General features: G+C 41.4%; 1 pseudogene; it reads right to left on the bottom strand.

Annotated features, from left to right (window-relative positions):
- LOC102823485 overlaps positions 1–19,365 on the bottom strand; it is a 23,597-nt pseudogene that overhangs the window by 1,311 nt on the left and 2,921 nt on the right.

Here is a 19,365-nt window from a genome sequence, read left to right as displayed (position 1 = left end):
CTTGATGTTTCCTGGGCAAGCAATTTGTTTGTTTTTGTAGTAACAGTCCATCTGCCTCTATTGTTTTGTATTTTTCCTGTAGGTCTTTCTTTCAAGAAGTATTTTCTGTTCTTCTAGCCACTCCAGCCTGGTTTGCTTATCCTTTCAAGTGGGAATTTCCCATCTCTGGAGATCTGGATGTGGTTCAGGCTTCTACCTATAGTCTTATGTATTGCAAAGGCTTTGCAGGAAGCCTCCTTCCCTGGGCACTTTGTAGCCCCATTTTAGGTATTCCAATCAGTTATAGGCAGAAAATGATCTTACAAGCTTTATATGGTGATGTTTCTGACTATTCCTTTCTCTCACCCTCTGGTGTCTATTTTATATTATAATGCAAGGAAAACCAAGATTCAAAAGACTGTCCCTGGAAACTCTTGGGTTATATCTTCTTTCCAAACCAAGAAATCTTCTTCTTCAATAATTTCCATATCATAAAAGTGAACAAAAAAGCAAAGTAACATGACTTTTGGGAAGTTGCTATTGTAGAAATGCACCTGAGGAGCATACAGAGCACTGACTTGTAGATTGACATGATCAGGAAGGAATTTCTGCATTACTGGCTTAAAAAAAAGAAGCAGTTGTTTTTCCTGCTCTAATTGTTGTTTGAGAGGAGCAGAGGAAGAATCTGTTTCATCACTGGGTGGGTTTACTTCATTAGAAATATACTGTAAGAAGCTAGTCATTAAGATGTTCACAAATCCTTTATCTACATGAAGTTTGGGAGAGACGTTATCTTTAATCCACTTGTATATGATTTGTGGGGATCCAACTTTATTTGCTTTAACAGTTCATTCTCTATTTTGAGTAATGGGAATAAGAAACTCAGTCCCTTTCCTTCCAAGATATCCAACATTCAGTCTTTATTTTGATCAATTTCTGGAAGCATTTTCTGCATATTGACCTTGCTTTGTTGAAAAAGTTCTGTTAACCATTCTCGGTCTTGTAATTTAGCTAATTGCTGAAGGCAAAGTAAGAAGAGAGGAAAATGGGTGCCACTTTCCAGTGGTTGAGCTAGTTCGGAAATGCTCACCAGCTCTGAAATGATGGCACAAGCTGAAAACTGTGCTAAATAAGATTTCACCAAGGGGATGTCAAGCTCCAGTTTGGGGCACTGGCCCAATACATTCAGGAAAGCCTGCACGAAGTTGTCGCTTGTGGCTATCCCTTCCTGTTTGAGTAAACTGATCAAAGAACTTGCTTTTTCTTTGTCTTCATCACTTTTATCTAGTGGGAGGATGATTATTTTGCATAACATCTCAGGAAGAAAATGTTTAGGGGCCCTCATTTCTCTTACACCATTGACAGCCTCATTTGCGTTCCCACTATTCAGATATTCAGTCACAATAGTTTCAGTTAACTCAAGTAGTTCTTCTTTTGATGGTGGTGGCTTTTTGATGGTCTTGGCAGGCTTTTCATGGATAAGTGGTGGATTAGTTTTGAGACCAAGATGAGGTGTCTGTCCCAGAGGTGGTGTCTGAGTGCGTGGTGGCTGCGCACTAGGAGGAATCATAGTTATCTGGAGCTGAAGTTTTGGTACTAGGTTTTTATTCATTAGGAAAGATTGAGCAGTCCTCAGGCTAATCTCATCTGCATTAAGCTGTCCTTTCTTAGAAAACCCCTCATCAACCACACCACACACCAGATGGCCCATCTAGAGACTTTTATTCAGGGTGAGGAAGAGCAAGGTGACCTCTGCCTGAGAGAGAAGGCAGAAAGCAGAAAGAGAGAGAGTCAACAGGAAGGGAGTGGTCTTATATAGGTTTAACAGGAAGGGAGTGGTCATTGCTGGGGTGATTTAACTTTGGCCTATCAAAAGCCATGTTGCCTTTTAAACTATGTGCCTTGTAGCTTAGGGCGGGGAAACAGAAACTTAAGATTACAAAATGGAGTTGAAGGGAGAGGAGAGGGAAGAACCTAGAAGGTACAGCCTAAAATGGAGGGCCTGATTGTGACTGACTGATTATTGTAACATTTCCCCCTCTTTGGTTAAATAAGAAAAATGAATGGCCGTCTCTATGTTCCATGCCCATGGGAGAAAGGACGAAGGTCATTTTCCGTAGCTACTTCCTGCTGGCATTGGGGAAGTGAAGTTGTCTTTGGTCTTTGACCACAGTTGGCGACGGCTTTGTCATTGTTGGCAGTGTTGTCGGTAGCAATAGAGTTTTTATTGGGCTCTTCAATGGGATGCCTTGAGAAGAGTGATAGCACATATATTAGTTAATGAAGAAGGGGAGTGGGATATATATCGGTTAGCATTGGTCTGTCCCAATGTGGGGACTGTTGGTCCCATTTTACAGAGATTATGAGCTAATAAAGGGGAAAACATTTCCTGAATAAACTAGGGTAAATCTTGTCTTTGTAGGATGTCAAAGAGGCCAGGACATAGTGGCCCCAAGGTTCTTGGACAATAGAAAAGGTTCCTTGGAGCCATGAGTCAGAAACCCAGTTCGTTAAGCCAGTGACAAGGCATGGGTGAGGAGCAAACCAAGACATATCAGTCCAGAGATGAACCAAGAAGAGATGGAACCGGGTCAGCAGCTGGGCTGGGCTTGGTCCTGCAGTTTCCATGTAACTAGAGGAGTTCTTCTTAGGTCTTTGGCTTGTAACAACAACTGAGTAGCAGCTTGCTGGGAAATTTGGGTAGATATGCAGCTAACCTACAATCGAACAAAACAAAGAACACAAGGGGCAACTGCCAGTAAAGTGAGGATAACCAATAGTGGTGTTAGAAAGGGAAGCAGGGAATTTAATAGAGGATTATGGAACCAATTAGCAAACCCTCCATTACCCTCTAGCTCTCGTTCCCTACGCCATTGCTCAAGGCTCTCTTGAAGTTGGCGAATCTGTTTGGTGACTACTCCAGATTGGTTGACAAAGAAAAAACAATTTTCCTGGAGGACAACACAAAGCCCTCCTTTTTCAGCAAAGAGGAAGTCCAGGCCCCACCTATTTTTCAGGACTACCTGAGAGAGAGAGTTAATTTGCTGCTGAAGTGTGAGGATAGCTGTAGAGAGCTGATTTATGTCTTCTTCATGTTGTTCTGCTAGCCACTTTGACTGGATGTTTGAATGGGAAATGCCCGCAGTTCCAGTAGCTGTGCCTGCCCCAATACCTAGCGCTGCTACCAGGGGCAAGATTTCTACTTGGATTGCCCTCTTTTTCTGAAGCCATGCTGAGCGTTATAGTTAGGAGGGGATGATGGTTTGAGTCCTCCAGCAGGGCTGTGGAAGGGGTGTAACCCTTGAGATGTGGAACCAGCTCGAGAGACCCTCTAACTTAACTACTGTAGGGATGGTTAAAATTACTTTATGTGGACCAATCCACTTGGGTTTCAAGAGTTCTTTTGGGAGGCTCAGAGGGGCATTTAGGACTATGTCTCCTGATTGGTAGGATCAAGGTAATGAGGAAAAAGATGAGGGTAAAAGTGAGTCAGCACATTGCCATAATAAAGTTCTTAAGTAATTTAAACAGCTTACTTTAAAAAGAGATGGTGGGAGGGTTGGAAATGTAAAGGTAGATGTTTTATAGCAAGGAGGGGAGTGATTAACTTTTCAGTCTAGGAGCGGAGGTCCCTAGGACCATCAAGGGAGAAGAGCAGAGAGCAGGACCCTACCCAGAGAAGCAGTGATGCCTGAAATGGAGCCAGAGATGGTGACGTGGAGCGATGGAGCAGCTGGAGACTTTAGATCCAGAGAGGGAGAGCGACTGTGTGCTGAATACCTGGAAGGATTGCATGGAGGGGATTGTAACCATGGCAATGAGAGACAATATACGATAGAATGAATGTAAAACTAATGTTCTCCCATGTAAACTATCACATAATTCACAATAAAAAATATATATATTCTGTATACCTTCAAAATTTGTCTTAGCCCTTCAAATGCAATAAAGACAGTGATTATCCAAAAAAAAAAAAAGAGAGAGAGAGAGAGCGAGATGGTGGAAGGGCAGACGCTTCAGGTTTTAGACCCGGAGGTAGGAAAGGGCATCCATACATTAGTTCAAAAGGAGAAATTTGGAGAGGCGCTTTAGGCAAAGATCTGAGGCGTAACAAGGCTAAGGGTAACAAGGCATAACAAAGCTAAGAGACCCAGTCAGCATGAAGTTCTAAGGTTAACTTAGTAAGGACAGCTTTGATTGACCTGTTGGTTCGCTCCACCTTCCCTGATGATTGAGGGTGAAAGGGATATGGAGGTGGCAAGAAATTCCCAATAATTTAGCAAGTCCTTGAGTTATGTGGGAAGTGAACTCAGAGCCGTTGTCTGACTGGAGGGAAGTTGGGAGCCCAAAGTGGGGAATAATTTCCTTGAAAAGGAAAGCAGAGACAGTAGAGGCTCGCTTGTTTGTGGTAGGAAAAGCTTCAACCCACCCAGAAAAAGTGTCAACTAGAACTAAAAGATATTTTCACCTTTTAACTTTGGGCATGTGGGTGAAGTCTATTTGCCAATCCAGGCTGGGGAGCAGACCCCTGGCTTGGTGTGTAGGGAAAGGGGTGGGTTTAGAAGATGGATTCGTCTTTGGGAAAATTTTGCAGGTGGAGGAAAGATGTTGTAAAAATTGCTTGTCAGATAGGGAGAGAGTGACTAATGGTTCTAAAAAGGTAAATAGAGTTGGGGTGGAAATTCTTGTGAAGGTACGTAAGTTGATCCCGGGTCAGGCTCGGTTTCTGAGTTTCCACTCCTTGATTTACTGAGGTGCTAGGGAATACAGTCAGCGTTAAGGCTGCTTTCTTTGCTATGTGATCAGCCAAATTATTTCCCTTGGTTGTAGGTGACTGGTCTGACTGGTGAGTTTTACAGTGGACAATGCCAATGGCTGCGGGCAGCCTGGAAGCCTTTAGTAGTTCCATAATGAATTTAGAATCCGAAGCTAAGGTAAAGGCCTGTGTGAGGGCAATCATCTCCGCTTGTTGATTGAGGAGGGAGGAAGCCCTGGTCAATAACTTCACTTTCAGATACAATGGCATAGCCTGCCTGCTTGATTTCAGTATACCAAACTAGGTCGGGGGAAGAAAGAGGTCCTTTCTGAATGTGTGAGTCATGTGGCAAGCAATTGTGAATCAGTTCCTGGTCAGGCACAGGGAATAGGGTGGAAGGATTAAGGACCAGGCACAACTGGGAGGTTAATGAGGGATCATGGAGGAGTGAGGTTTGAAGCGAAAGAATCCTGCAAGGGGGTAAATCCTGTAGGTTTTTATAGTTTAACAAATCAGCAATAGCATGATGGGATAAGACAATAGTTGGGGCTCCAAAAGTTAATTTTTTTGATTCTTAGATTCAAGGGGAGGTTGCAGCTAAGCTCTGCATGCAAGATGTCCATCCTCAAACAGTAGGATCCAGTTTTTTTGATAAATAAGCAAACATAGGGCCTAATTGGTGGCCTAAAACTCCTAATGCAAACCCTTTATTTTCAGACACATAAAGATAAAAGGGATGGGTGAGATCAGGTAAATGCAGGGCTGGGGCTTCTAGCAGTTGGAACTTGAGCTGTGAAAATGGGGTAGCAATAGAAGTGTCTAGAGGTTCATGGGGATTGCCTTTTGAGGCCTCATAAAGGGGTGCTGCTAAATGGGAATAATTTGGGATCCAGGCCTGGAGATATCCTGCTAGGCCTAAAAAGGAGAGGAGCTCTTGTTTATTAGCAGGCGTTGAGATGTCTCGAAGCATTTGTTTTCTGTTAACGGTGATGGATTTGAAACCCAGAGACAAAGACACCCCTAAATATGTGACATGCTGTTTAAAAAGTGGGTGAAACTTGATAGCCTCTTTATCTTGCTGGACTTCTGCTAGTGATGGGGCGCAAAATAGGAGATAGAGTGGAAGATCCGTAAGTGAAGAAGGGACAGGTCTTGCCTAGGATTTGTCCAAAGAGATGAGAACTATCCCGGAAATCAAGGACTGAGAAATGTGTGGTGCTAGAGGGAATGAAAGACAGAAGAGTGTAAGGATTGGGGACTACTGGATGAACTGGACTACAGCTGCATTAATAAGTCTTGAACTAGGCGGTAGGCCCCATTGGGTTTTTTGACTGCCAGGATGGGAGTATTGTAGGGGGAATTAGTTGGTTTTAGAAATCCTTTTTTAAGTAATTCTTTAACAATGGGCTGTAATCCCAAAAGATTAGACTGTGGGAGAAGGTATTGTGCTTGGGCTGGGAAATGGATGGGGTTTTTAGGAGGATTTTGACTGGAGGGCATTTGGCTATTGAAGGGAAATGTATGTCCCAGACTTTAGGATTCACAAGGTCAGAACTGATGGGCCACTGGGAAGGAGGGCTTTGAGGTTCAATATCTTGAGACAGTAAGAGGCAAAAGGAAGAGGTTGGAGTGCTGGAGAGGCCCTGAAAGTCAAACTTGAGGGAGGTGCCAAGCTTAGGTAAAATGTCCCGCCCTAATAAAGGTATGGGGCAAGAGGGAAGGACTAAAAAGGAATGTAAAAATTCAAAATTGCCAATTTTGCACAAAAGGAGAGTTTGCTGAGGGTATCGTTCTTGACCTTCTACCCCAACAGTAGAGGTCCCGCACAGGGAGGTGGGTCCCCAGAATTCCTGCAATGCAGAAAAACTAGCACCAGTATCGAGTAAAAAGGCGATCATCCTACCTGCCATGGTGAAAGTTACCCTGGGCTCCTGGAAGGTGATCCGCATTGGGCCAGACAGGCCAGGGCCTCCTCATAGGTCTTCTGCAGCTAGACCAATAAGGTTGCTTGAGGGGATGGGGGGGGGGTTACCTGATGGCAGGTAGACGCCAAGGGGCAGGCAGGCAAAACCCCAATGTCCCTTCTGCTTGTATTTGGGGCAGGGCCTGGTGGGAGGTTTGGGATTTGGGCATTCTTTGGCCCAATGTCCACCCTGGTTGCACCGGAAGCAGGGTCCCAGAGCTGGGAAAAAAGCAGGCTTTGCAGGATTCCCGCTTACACGTGGTGGCAAGGTGGGGTTGATGGCCTGAGCTAACAACTGGTACTTTTTTACAGCCTTTGCGTCATCTCGGCCATTGTAGGCTTTAAATGCAACAGCAAGAGACTCTGCTTGAGGGGTTAGGGGACCCCTTTCTAGCCTCTTAAGTATTATTTTGATGTCGGGATAGCTCTGACAGAAAAAGTGCATTATAATTAACCTTTGGCCATCGGTAGAGTCTGGATCTAGATTAGTATATTGCCGCAGGCCATCAGTGAGTCTCTGGAGAAACTTGGAAGGATTTTTGTTCTTGTCTTGGACAATTTCATTAAGCTTGTCATAATTAACTGCTTTCATGGCTGCCTTGCGCAGCCCATGAAGTGTATAATTAATATATCTATTGTGGTTGACAATACCTGTCTGGGTCCCTGTCAGGGATGGCTTCCGCTCCTGCTGGGTGATTGTTATTGGTGAGGTGTTCCTGGTCTGCATGAGCACAGGCCTGTTCCAGCACTCACCTACCCTAATATCATGCATGATAAGTTAGTTGATAAGACTGCGTTAGAAATTGAAACTGCTTAATAAAAGTTGCAGAATTTGAGGCAAAAGACCCAAGTCTGGATTGAATTAAAGCTAACTCTGCCATTGGAAAAAGGGTATGGACTCAGACAATTCCTTCTGCTCCAGCCACTTCCCACAAGGGTACTATTATATGACTGGACTGAGAAACTTCAGGGTCCATTAACTTTTGAGACTTGGAATGAGTACAAGGCGGGATAGGTGCATACTGAGGGAAAGTGATGGCACAAGAAGCAGAGGTGCATTTGGGGCTCTTTGATAGGGAGAGGGGTCATCAACTGGGTCAAATTGACTGAAGGAGTTGAGAGGACAAGCAATGGAACAAAGAAAAGGTTGAAGGTAGGAAAAGCCCTGGATATACAGGATCTCTGACCATTTTCCCTGGCGCTCACAAAAGTTAAATAGGTCTTGGATTAGACCCAATTCAAGCGAGCAGTTAGGCGGCCAGGTATTTTGGTTGTCTAATTTGTATTGAGGCCAAATTTAAGTAGATAGGTGTACAAGACACTTAGGTTCAAGGTCTAAGCCCTCAAAGTTTCAGAGCAAACACCCTAAAGGGGAGTCTGCTGGTATGGAGGACCCAGAACCCATAGCAACCAGGAATAAGACAACGAACCGTGCCTGGAACCCAAGATGTCTCTTGAGATTCAGACAGTGCTCCAACCTGAGACCTGGTCTTAGGTGTGGGGACCCAAGCTCCTAGTGGAGGTGTCCCTGCCACAAGGAGGGGTCTGTAAATGGAGAGGCTGCATCACCCTCTGAGGCGTCCCTTCAGCAGGTGGGGCCGGATCGGATAAGTCCTGGACTTGTTCCAGTGAGTTCTGAACTCACTATGGGAGACACAGAAGCTGGCGCCCGGTCTATGTCCCGGACGGAATCTTATGTCCTGGTTACCGGGGTACAAATCTCCACACCTAGGGCAGCCACAAGAGGGGACTTACCTGAGCCAGAGGGCTAAAGAATTAACTCCTGCTGGTGATGGGGCTGAGAAGGCGTCAGGGAAGATGATTGTGGGCGGTGGGAGGGCATGTTGAAATTAGTGGGCTAGGGGACCAGGAGAGTTGGGGGTCTTGGGCTTTCTGATGTTAAATCGGGGGCCTCACCGATCCCACTTCTGACACCAATGAAAGGGAAAAAACAACCCGGCACCACTCATCAACCATGCCACACACCAGACAGCCCATCTAGAGACTTTTATTCAGGGTGAAGAAGAGCAAAGTGACCTCTGCCCAAGAGAGAAGGCAGAAGGCAGAAAGCAGAAAGTGAGAAAGAGTCAACAGGAAGGGAGTGGTCTTATATAGGTTCAACAGGAAGGGAGTGGTCATTGCTGGGCTGATTTAACTCTGGCCTATCAAAAGCCAGTGTTTCTCTGGTATTCGTAGAGTTTTCCCATTGATCTCTTTTGGAAGAAGTGCAGCCAGAGTGCTCCTTGGAGGCCAAGATGGCTAAACTTTGTCTCTCATACTTTGGACATGTTGTCAGGAAGGAACAGTCACTGGACAAGGATGTCATACTGGGTAAGATGGAGGGTTAGAGAAAAAGAGGAAGACCCCCAACGAGATGGATTGGCCAGGTGGCATCATTGATGGCGTCAAGTGTGGCAGCGGTAGTGAGGTTGGCCCAGGATCGGACATTGTTTCGTTCTGCTGTGCATGGGGTCACTATGAGTTAGTTCCGACTCAATGGCACCTGACAACAACAACAGTCATAAGCCATGTTGTCTTTTAAACTACGTGCCTTGTAGCTTAGGGTGGGGAAACAGAAACCTAAGATTACAAAAATGGAGTTAAAGGGAGGGGAGAGGAAAGAACCCAGAATGTATAGCCTAAAATGGAGGGCCTGATTGTGACTGACTGATTATTGTAACAGAGGTGGCATATCCTTTAATTGTCCTTGCAGCTGGGATACGAGTCCCTGACTCTGGTTATGGTAGAGCTGGCTAAGCCCCTGACTTTTCATAAACTTGCTTTACATCTCTCAAAACTGTGATTGTGTGGGAGGCATGATGTGTCCCCCATGGCCATTGAAAAGTTTATTTGAACAATGACACCCCATGGTGGGTGAAAATCTATCCTGGATAACTCCTGGACCAGTACCAATTCTGCTACCTGGCATTTGTCCAAACATATCAACAAGTCATCCAAGTGGGTCCCTATCCATTTTAATCCTGGGTGGCATGAACAGTCCCTCCAGAAGGAAGTCACTTCTCATCCATTGAGCCATAGGAGCAGGAATAAACACCCCTAGATCTTTTACTGCATCTTGACGGATTTGATTGATCGTCTTTGGTCCATTGTCAAGAAAAGCCTTGCGATGAACCCAATGACGTTCTCGCAACTCTAAGGTATCCTGCAGCAGGAAACAAATCCTCGTTGGCAATTCCTTACTTAACATCAAGGAGCACATTCAGGCAAAGTACTGATCCATTAAGGATTTGGCTCGTTCATGATCTAATCTAGGTTGCACTGTCCTCATTATCCTCTGCCATATCTTTGAGTTGGACTCTCTTCTTCTTTTCCAAAAGTGTTTTGATGCACTTATGAAGGACAGATTCATGAATAAGATCAAGCTTGCCAAGCTCTCCAATAAATTTGATGTTCCCAACATCTTTTTATTTATTTATTTGTTTGTTTGTTTGTTTGTTTATTTAAGGTCTTTATTGTGGAAAGAGTGAAAGTTTACAGGGCATATCATCAGGTTTACATTCAACAAATCATATACCTTGTTTCATTACATTGATTATAATCCCCTCCATGTACCATCAGTTAACAGTATTTCTCTCTATCCACTTTAGCTTTTTAAAAAAACAAACAAACAAACAAACAAACCACTCAGGCATATATAATAATTTACATCTCAAAAGGGCACATTCAGCAAGTCAGCTCCTGGCCAACAGCTCTTAGTCCCTCTCTTCTTAGTCCATGAATCTAGAGTCCTCAGCTGCTACCTCCTCTCCATGCCCCCATCTCTGCCTCCATTGCTGGCACTGCTGATTCTCTGGATAAGGTCTCACATTCTGCTTGTGCGTTCCTCTCTTGATGGTCCTAGGATCCTCTGTTTCTGGACTGTAAGATTAACCACTCCCCTTTCTTTTGTTACAAAACTTCTACCTTTTACAATTGTGAAAGTCACTATTAGTCATGATAAAAATTATTCACTATTGAATCTTACGAATCTTATCCCCATCTATTTTCACCAGACCCATCTAGACAAGATGACAGCGATTCAGTGGGGACTCTTTCTTTCCCCCCACACTATTAAACAAAGCTCCCTCTTGAAAGCCAGTCACTTCGTTCCTTTATTGCCCTCTCATTTTAGGTAGCCAGTGTCTTTGATTTTGGAGAGCTTGATTATGACATGTCTTGGTGATTGTCTTTTAGAGTTTATCCTTACTGGGGTTCGTTGAGCTTCTTGAATGCTTGTTTTCGCTCTTCAGGATGTTTGGGAAATTTTCTTCCAGAAGTTTTTCAACTATCTCCTCTGTGGACTTGTGTGATTCTTCCTGTTCCGGAATGCCAATAATTCTTAAGTTATTCCTGTTCATGTTGTCCAACATGAATCTTAGGCCTTCTTCTGATTTTTTTATTCTTTTTTGTGCTTGCTCTTCTATCTTAGTAGTGTTGAGAGATTTATCTTCTAGCTCACTTGTTCTGGCTTCTATCTCTTCAATTCTACTCCTTTACCCTTTCAGTGTATTGTCCATTTCTGATATACTGTTATTAATCATTTGGGCCTCTTTCTGTAGGTTTTGAATAATTTCCAATGCTGTATATATCTTATTTGATTGTTCCTGTAGCACTTTCCTGACTTCTTCCTTATTTTTCTCAACTGCATTGTATAGTGTTTTGATACCTTTTATAATCATTTTTCAGAATTCCATCTCAGGCATTTCCAAAGCCTGCCCATCTTCCAGTATGGAGTGTAGGTCTACTTCCAGCTCATTTGCCTCATTCACTTTATCTCGTTTCTGGACATGTTCAGATATGGTCATCTGCTTCTCTTTTTTGGGCATATTCAGGGGTTATCTGTTGGTCGTTTTGACGTAACTTAGGATTTAATTTTCAGCCAATTTCCTTTTTTGTCTGCGTGTCCTGCTCCACAATCCCCATTCAGGCCTTTTTTCTAGTTATAAACAGTTCAGGGCCAGCTGTGGTCATTTAGTTTTAAGTGGAAACTGTCTCTTTAAATTTCAAGGAGATCTGTGCACATGCATAGTAGAACCCTCTGAGGGTGGGACTAGTGTGTCCACTAGCTCAGGCACCCCTATAGTCACCAGAATGGAGGTACACAGATAGCAAGGGACCAATGAACAGCTACCAAAAGAAAAGAATGTCCACACCTTTATCTCCGCAGTTCTGTCAGGCATCTGTGGCTGCTCTGATCCTTCCTCCGCTTGGTTTTTCCCAATATGGCGGCTCCCGGAGCAGCTGAGTGTCTTGAATTAGAAAGCAATGGATTTCTTTCTTCTGCCACAATTTCCCTCAGCTGTAAGCCTTCCAACCTTCTAAATATTCCTTTATATGTGGTTCAGAGTTCTGGGGCCATTCCCTGAGCCTGCTTGGTCAGGTATTCTGTGTTGTTGCTGATGGAGCTCCCTACTGCACTTTCACCCAATGCACCATCTTGTTTGTTCTCCCCAGATTTACTTTTGTAATATTAAAACATCACACTTTGGTTGCACACGATTTAGAGCTTTATTATCAATCTATGCAAGACTAAAAGTTCAAAGCAAATTCAATTTTGCTTAAGGGTACATTGTAAAGTAATAAATTCTTGTTTATTACATGCCTTATATGATTCATTTCAAGCCATGGAGAATTACATCTTCATGTGTCACTGTTACAAGAGACAATAGACAAATTCGGACAGCTAAACATTTTTAAAATGCACCAGGCTTATGACGTCTCAAACAAAACTTGAATTTTCTGTCCATACACCTGTCAAATGAGGTTTCCTATACACCACTACTCTTCTTGCAAACCAATCTTCTGTTTCCTTTCATTTGACCTAGATTGGCTATGAGACCTAGAGAAGGATTGGGATGGCTTATGATTTCTCAATCGAAACAGTGATCTCTCTTCGCCTGTCTCTAGAATGGGACCTGCTTCGGATGCAACAAAAGCATCTCCTCCTTTGAGATCTGAGATGAGGTGGAGGACTTCTTCTACAATAATCATCCCAAGGGCGACATCCCCAAGAGGTAGGTGGACCACGATTCCGGCTTCTTTTTTCACCATTTGACAGTTCCACTCTTAAACGGCAGCCACACAATGTTCTTCCATGTAGCTCTCAAACAGCATCAGCTGCATCCCGAGGCTCTTCAAATTCACAAAAGCAAAGCCAGGAGCGTTTCTAGCAACCTACAAAGTGGGCTGTAATATCCAAAAGCCCATTTCAATTCGGTCTTGTTGCCATTATTTCCAAGATTGCCTACAAAAACCTTGCAGTCTAAAGGACAGGACTCATGATGCATTTCAAAATATTACGTTAGAAATGCAGAGGCTTAAAACCACACACTCTAATGGATCTTCTCATTCTCCTTCGACCCAATCACAAAAGATGCTCATGCTTACCCGGTGTTCACAAAATGGCCTTATTTATTTTTGATGTAAACAAAAACACTCAGAAATATGTAATTATTTAAACAATCAAAGGGCAACTTCTGCAAGCCTGCCTCCTGGCCACCAGCACACAGCCTTTCTCTTTCCATGAGTCTAGAGTCCTTAGTTGTTCTGACTCTCCATGCCATCATCTCTACCTCCATCTCTGGTGTCGCTGCTTCTCTGGTTAGAGTCCCATGTTTCTCTCATACTCATCTCCCTTGATAGTCCTAAGGTTCTCTGTTCCTGGAATGTAAGATTAACTACTCTGTCTTTTGACTGATGCATTTAATCCACTATGTTCAGTGTAATTATCGACAAGTATGAATTTATTGCTGTACTTTAGCAGCATTGTGTGTGTGTGTGTGTGTGTGTGTGTGTGTGTGGTCCTGGTTTGTTTGTTTCACATCATTTTCTGTGCTGAGTTCATTTTATTTGTGGGCTGTCTTGTATTTTCTTTGTTGCTGTTGTTTCAATGTTTAATAAATCTTTATGATTTCCCCTTTTTTATTTTGATGACATTTATTCATTTTCTTTGAGGTTATCCTGTAATCTACTAATTTCTTCCCAAATTTAAATCTGTCTGTTCTATCTTGAAATCTACTTGACTTTCCATTTTTTGTTGCAAGTTCTGTAACTACACTATTCATTTCCTTTTTACTTTGTAATTGTCTTAATTTACAAACTGATACTTCTGGTTCCCTATTTTCAGTCTTATTTCACTTTGGATACTTCTGGTGTGGCACTGTAGCATAAGTGCTGGACTTTAAGGTCTGCTTGAACTAGAAGTTCAACAGTTCAAATGCATCAGCCACTCTTCAGAACGCTATACAGGGTTGCTATGAGTTGGAACTGACTCTTCAGCAATTAGCAACAGCAACAACATATTTGGGTTAGGGTTTGGGTCCTGGTGTGGTGCCATCAGATAAGTACAGGACTGTTAACTACAAGGTCAGTAGTTCAAACCCAGCATTCGATCCTAGAAAACCCTATACAGGGTCACTATGAGTCAGAACTGACTTGATGGCACTTAACAGTAATGTATCTGGGTTGACTTCTGGGTGTTGTTGTGTATGTTAATCTCAGGTTGTCTGCCATTGATGGTTCTCTGTTGGAAGAATTCCCTTTAGTATTTCTTGTAAGGTTTGTCTGGCTTTTACAAATTCCTTTTCATCTGAAATGTCTTGATTTTGCCATTGTATTGAGGGGCAATTTTGCTGGGCATACAATTCTTGGCTGGCAATTTTTTTTTCTTTCAGAGTTTCTTATATGCCATCCCATTTCCTTCTTGTCTACATGTTTTCTGCTGAGAAATTAAAGTTTAAGTTTTATTGGTTCTCCTTGTCCAATGACAAAGTTTGGAAAGTTTGATTATGGTATGTCTTAGTGATTTTTCTTTTGCAGTCTATCCTTTTTGGACTTTGTTCTTTTGTAATGCATAACTTCTCATCTTTCATGATATTAGGTAAGTTTTCTTCCAAGAACTCTGACACTTTTCTCTGTGCGTCTTAAAAAATTTTTTCTTTCTCTTCTGGAATTCTGAACAAATATGGTATTCCTCTTGATTGTATCCCACATAATTCTTATGCTTTCATCATTTTTTTTTCATTCTTTTTTCTGATTGTTCCACTAAGAGATAAGTACTGACAAATTTGTCTTTAAACTTACTAATTCAACCTTCCATTGATTCAATTCTATTCCTTTGCCCTATCAATGCATTATCTATTTGTGTGGTACTGTAGGATAAGCAATGAACTACCAATCATAACATCGGAAGTTCAAACCCACCAGCCATTCTTCAGAAACCCTACACAAAGTTGCTATGAGTTGGAACCAACTTGACAGACAGAACTTAACAATAGCAACAGCAAAATCATAATCTTCTGTATTTCTGTTTTCTGCTTTTTAATAGTTTTCAAATTTTTCATTTATCAATTTGTTCTGGTAGTGTTTTCCTGAATTCTTCTGAAGGTTTTTTTGTGTTTTCCTTGATTTTATCTCAGCTTTCTTAATCTTTCTACCTGTTGAAAGTACCTAAATATCATTCTTTGAACTTCATCAGGTAGTTCCATTGCCCTTTCTTCCTAAGAAAGTTTTCTGGATCTGTATTTTGGACACTTGTTTGAGTCACTGTTTTGTTTCTTCATGTGAATTGCAGTTGTCGGCTGTCTCTGAGACATTATGGTGCTGCATTTGTATGTAATTGATGTTTAATATGTTGGTGTATTTTAGGCACTGCATCCTGGTGAGTGTGATAGAGAATGGCAGTGTGTGCACAGTTTTCTATTCACTGCTCATGTAGTGCAGTTTAATGTCAGATTTGGCTAGTGCTGATTGTTATTGATAATCAAGTTGTACAGGAGTGTGTAGGTGTCTTCAATGAAAGTGTAACTTGGCCATGTTGGCATGGTTTCTATCTCCTGTTGGATGTGATTTTTTTTAATTAAGAAAAAAAAAAACAGTAAAAGAAGAAAATATAAAGGTAAAATAAAAGAAAAAATAAGTGGAGAAAGCAGGCAAACAGCAGCAAGAAAAAATGTAATAAACAAAAAGAAAAAAAGGAAAGAAAATTTTAAAACAAAGGAAGAGAAAAAGAAACAAAAGAATGACAATAAAAAAAACTAGGGAGGAAGAAAAAGAAAAGAGAAAGGAAACATGAAGAAAAAAAAAGAAAGTAAGGAGGGCAGGGGCAGGGGGGAATGAAATAGTTAAGCAAAGAAAACCCAAAACTCAGCTCCATCAAGTTGATTCTGACTCACAGCAACCCTAAATAGAGTTTCTGAAGCTGTAAATCTTTACAGGAGCAGAAAGCCTGATCTTTCTCCCTTGGAGTAGCTAGTGAATTACTGCTGACCTTGTAGTTAGCAGTCCAGTATTTATCTTACAGTGTCACCAGTGCTCCTTAGGCAGAGAAAGGAAGGATATAAAAAAAAAAAAAAAAAACAAGGAATAGGAAAGAAAAGAACAACCCAAAGAAAGAAGAAATTGGGGTGGGGCAGGACCCAGAGAGGAGAAAACTGTGAGGACAGGGTACTTGGTTTGGGTAGGTGTCCTCTGCCACTCAAGCCCATGGGTTGAGAGTGGGTGGGATGTATGGTCCTCGATGGGAGTTCCTGGCAGCCTAGATGGTATCTTGGGTCAAGCAAGGCACCTAATCTGAAAGGAGTTCCTGCTGGCTTAGAAAGTAGCTGAGGTCAGAGTGCTTGTTCTGTTTAGGAACTTTACAGTAGAAGGCATCTTCTCAGACCACAATGCTATCAATGCTATCAAATTAGAAATCAACAATAGGAGGACCAAGAAAATCAAGTCAAATACATGGAAACTGAATAACACCCTGCTGAAAAGCGACTGGGTAGTAGAAGAAATTAAACATGAATTCACAAAGTTCCTAGAAACAAATGAAAACAAAAACATAACATACCAAAATCTTTGGGACATGGGGAAAGCAGTGCTGAGAGGAAAATTTATTGCAATAAATTCACACATCCAAAAAGAAGAAAGAACCAAAATTAACACATTAACACAGCATCTACAACAATTAGAAACAGACCAACAGAGGGAACCTACAGCCATCAAAAGAAAAGAAACAATACAGATTAGAGCAGAAATAAATGAGATAGAAAACAGAAAAACTATAGAAACAAGAAGCTGGTTCTTTGAAAGGATTAACAAAATTGACAGACCATTGGCAAACCTAACAAAACAAAAGAGGAAGAAGACACAAATACAATGCATTAGAAACCACATGGGTGATGTCACAATGGAACTAAAGGAAATCAAAAGGATAATAACAGAATACTATGAAAAGTTGTACTCCAACAAATTTGAAAACTTAGAAGAGATGGACACATTTTTAGAAGAACACTACCAACCTAAACTTACACACAGTGAAGTAGAAAACCTGAACAAACCCATAACAAAAGAAGAAATTGATCAGGTCACCAAAAGACTCCCAACCAAAAGAAGTCCAGGCCCAGATGGCTTCACCAGTAAGTTCTACCAAACATTCAGGGGAAAGCTGTCACCAATTCTACTGAAACTATTCCAGAAGATAGTGAAAAATGGAAAACTTCCTTATACATTTTATGAAACAAGCATAACCCTCATGCTAAGACCAGGAAAGGACATCACGAAGAAAGAAAATTATAGACCAACATCCCTCATGATCATAGATGCAAAAATTCTCAACAAAATCCTAGCTAACAGAATCCAGCAACACATCAGAAAGATAATACATCATGATCAAGTGGCATTCATATCAGGGATTAAGGGATGGTTCAACATTAGAAAATGATCAATGTTATCCATCATATAAATAAGAAAAAAGAAAAGAACCACATGATCATATCGATTAATGCAGAAAAGGCATTTGACAAAATCCAACATCCATTCCTGATAAAAACACTCATCAAAATAGGAATTGAAGGAAAACTCAACATAATTAAGAGCATATATACAAAACCAACAGCATACATAACTCTCAATGGAGAGAAACTGAAAGCCTTCGCTCTATGAACAGGAACCAGACAAGGATGCCCTTTGTCACCACTCTTATTCAATATTGTGCTGGAAGTTCTTAGCAAGAGCTATACAGCAAGACAAGGAAATTCAAGGCATCCAAATTGGCAGAGATAATAAAGCTCTCTCTATTTGCAGATGATATGAACCTATACGTAGAAAACCACAAAGACTCAGTAAAAAAGCTATTAGACCTCATTAGAAGATTCAGCTAAGTGGCAGGATATAAGATCAACATACAAAAATCAGTTGAATTCCTCTATACAAAAACGACAGCACTGAAAAGGATATTAGGAAAGCAATACCATTTAAAATAGCCACCCAAAGGATGAAACATCTAGGAATAAATGTAACCAGAGAAATAAAGGACTTACACAAAGAAAACTATAAAACACTACTATAAAAAAAAAAAAACTACAAAAATGGAAGAATGTACCATGCTCCTGGATAGGAAAAGTACTGCCCAAAGCAATTTACACATATAATGTGATCCCAATCCAGATTCCAACGACATTCTTCAAAGAGATGGGAAAAAACAATTACAAATTTTATATGGAAAGGAAAGAGACCCAGGGTAAGCAACGCACTGCTTAAGAATAGGAATAAGGTTGGAGGCCTGTGACTTCCCGACTTCAAAATTTACTGCATGGCTACAGTGCTCAAAACAGCTTGGTACTGGTACAATGAAAGATACGTAGATCAATGGAACAGAATCGAGAATCCAGAAATTAACGCATCTACATACAGCCAACTGATTTTTGACAAAACACCTAAATATATCAAATGGGGAGGTGATAATCTCTTCAACAGATGGTGTTGGCAGAACTGGAAAGCGATATGCAAAAGAATGAAACAAGACCTTCACCTCACGCCTTATACAAAAACCAACTCAACATGGATTAAAGACCTAAATGTGAATCCCAGATTTATGAAGGCCATCAAGAAAAAATAGGGACAAATGTGAGGGCACTAAGTCAGGGAAAACACAAACTACCAAACATTTTGAAAACTATGCAAACAAAAGTAGACAAAATAGATGAGTGTGACATACTAAAAATTAAAAACTTATGTGCATCAAAAGATTTCACCAGAAGAGTAAAAAGGGAACCTACAGAATGGGAAAAAATCTTTTGCAATAACACATCAGACAAGGGACTCATTTCTAAAACATATAGGAAACTACAACACCTCTACAAGAAAAAGACAAATAACCCAATTCAAAAATGGGCGCAGGACATGAACAGACACTTCACCAAGGAGGAGATCTAGGCAGCCAACAAACATGAAGAAATGTTCACAATAAGTAGCCATTGTTGTTGTTGTTGTTGTTATGTGCCATGGAGTCAGTTCCGACTCATAGCGACTGTAAATCTTTATGGGAGCAGAAAGCATAATCTTTCTACCGTGGAACAGCTGGTAGTTTCGAACTGCTAACCTTGCGGTTCATAGCAAAATTCATAACCACTATGCTAGCAATTAGAAAGATGCAAATCAAAACAACAATGAGATATCATCTCACACCAACAATAACAGCTAAAATCAAAAAAGTAGAGGATGGTGGGGATGTGGGGAGATTTGGATACTCCTGCATTGCTGGTGGGATTGCAAAATGGTCCAACATCTCTGTGGTAAGCAATATGGTACTTCCTCAGAAGGTTGGAAATAAAAATACCTTATGATCCAGCAATTCCTCTACTTGATATTTACCCAGAAGAAATACGAGCCATAACATGAG

Source organism: Chrysochloris asiatica, unplaced genomic scaffold (assembly GCF_000296735.1).
Source record: "Chrysochloris asiatica unplaced genomic scaffold, ChrAsi1.0 scaffold00118, whole genome shotgun sequence".
Taxonomy (NCBI): domain Eukaryota; kingdom Metazoa; phylum Chordata; class Mammalia; order Afrosoricida; family Chrysochloridae; genus Chrysochloris; species Chrysochloris asiatica.
The sequence above is the reverse complement of the archived record's forward strand: the minus strand, read 5'-3'. Positions and strand labels throughout refer to the sequence as shown.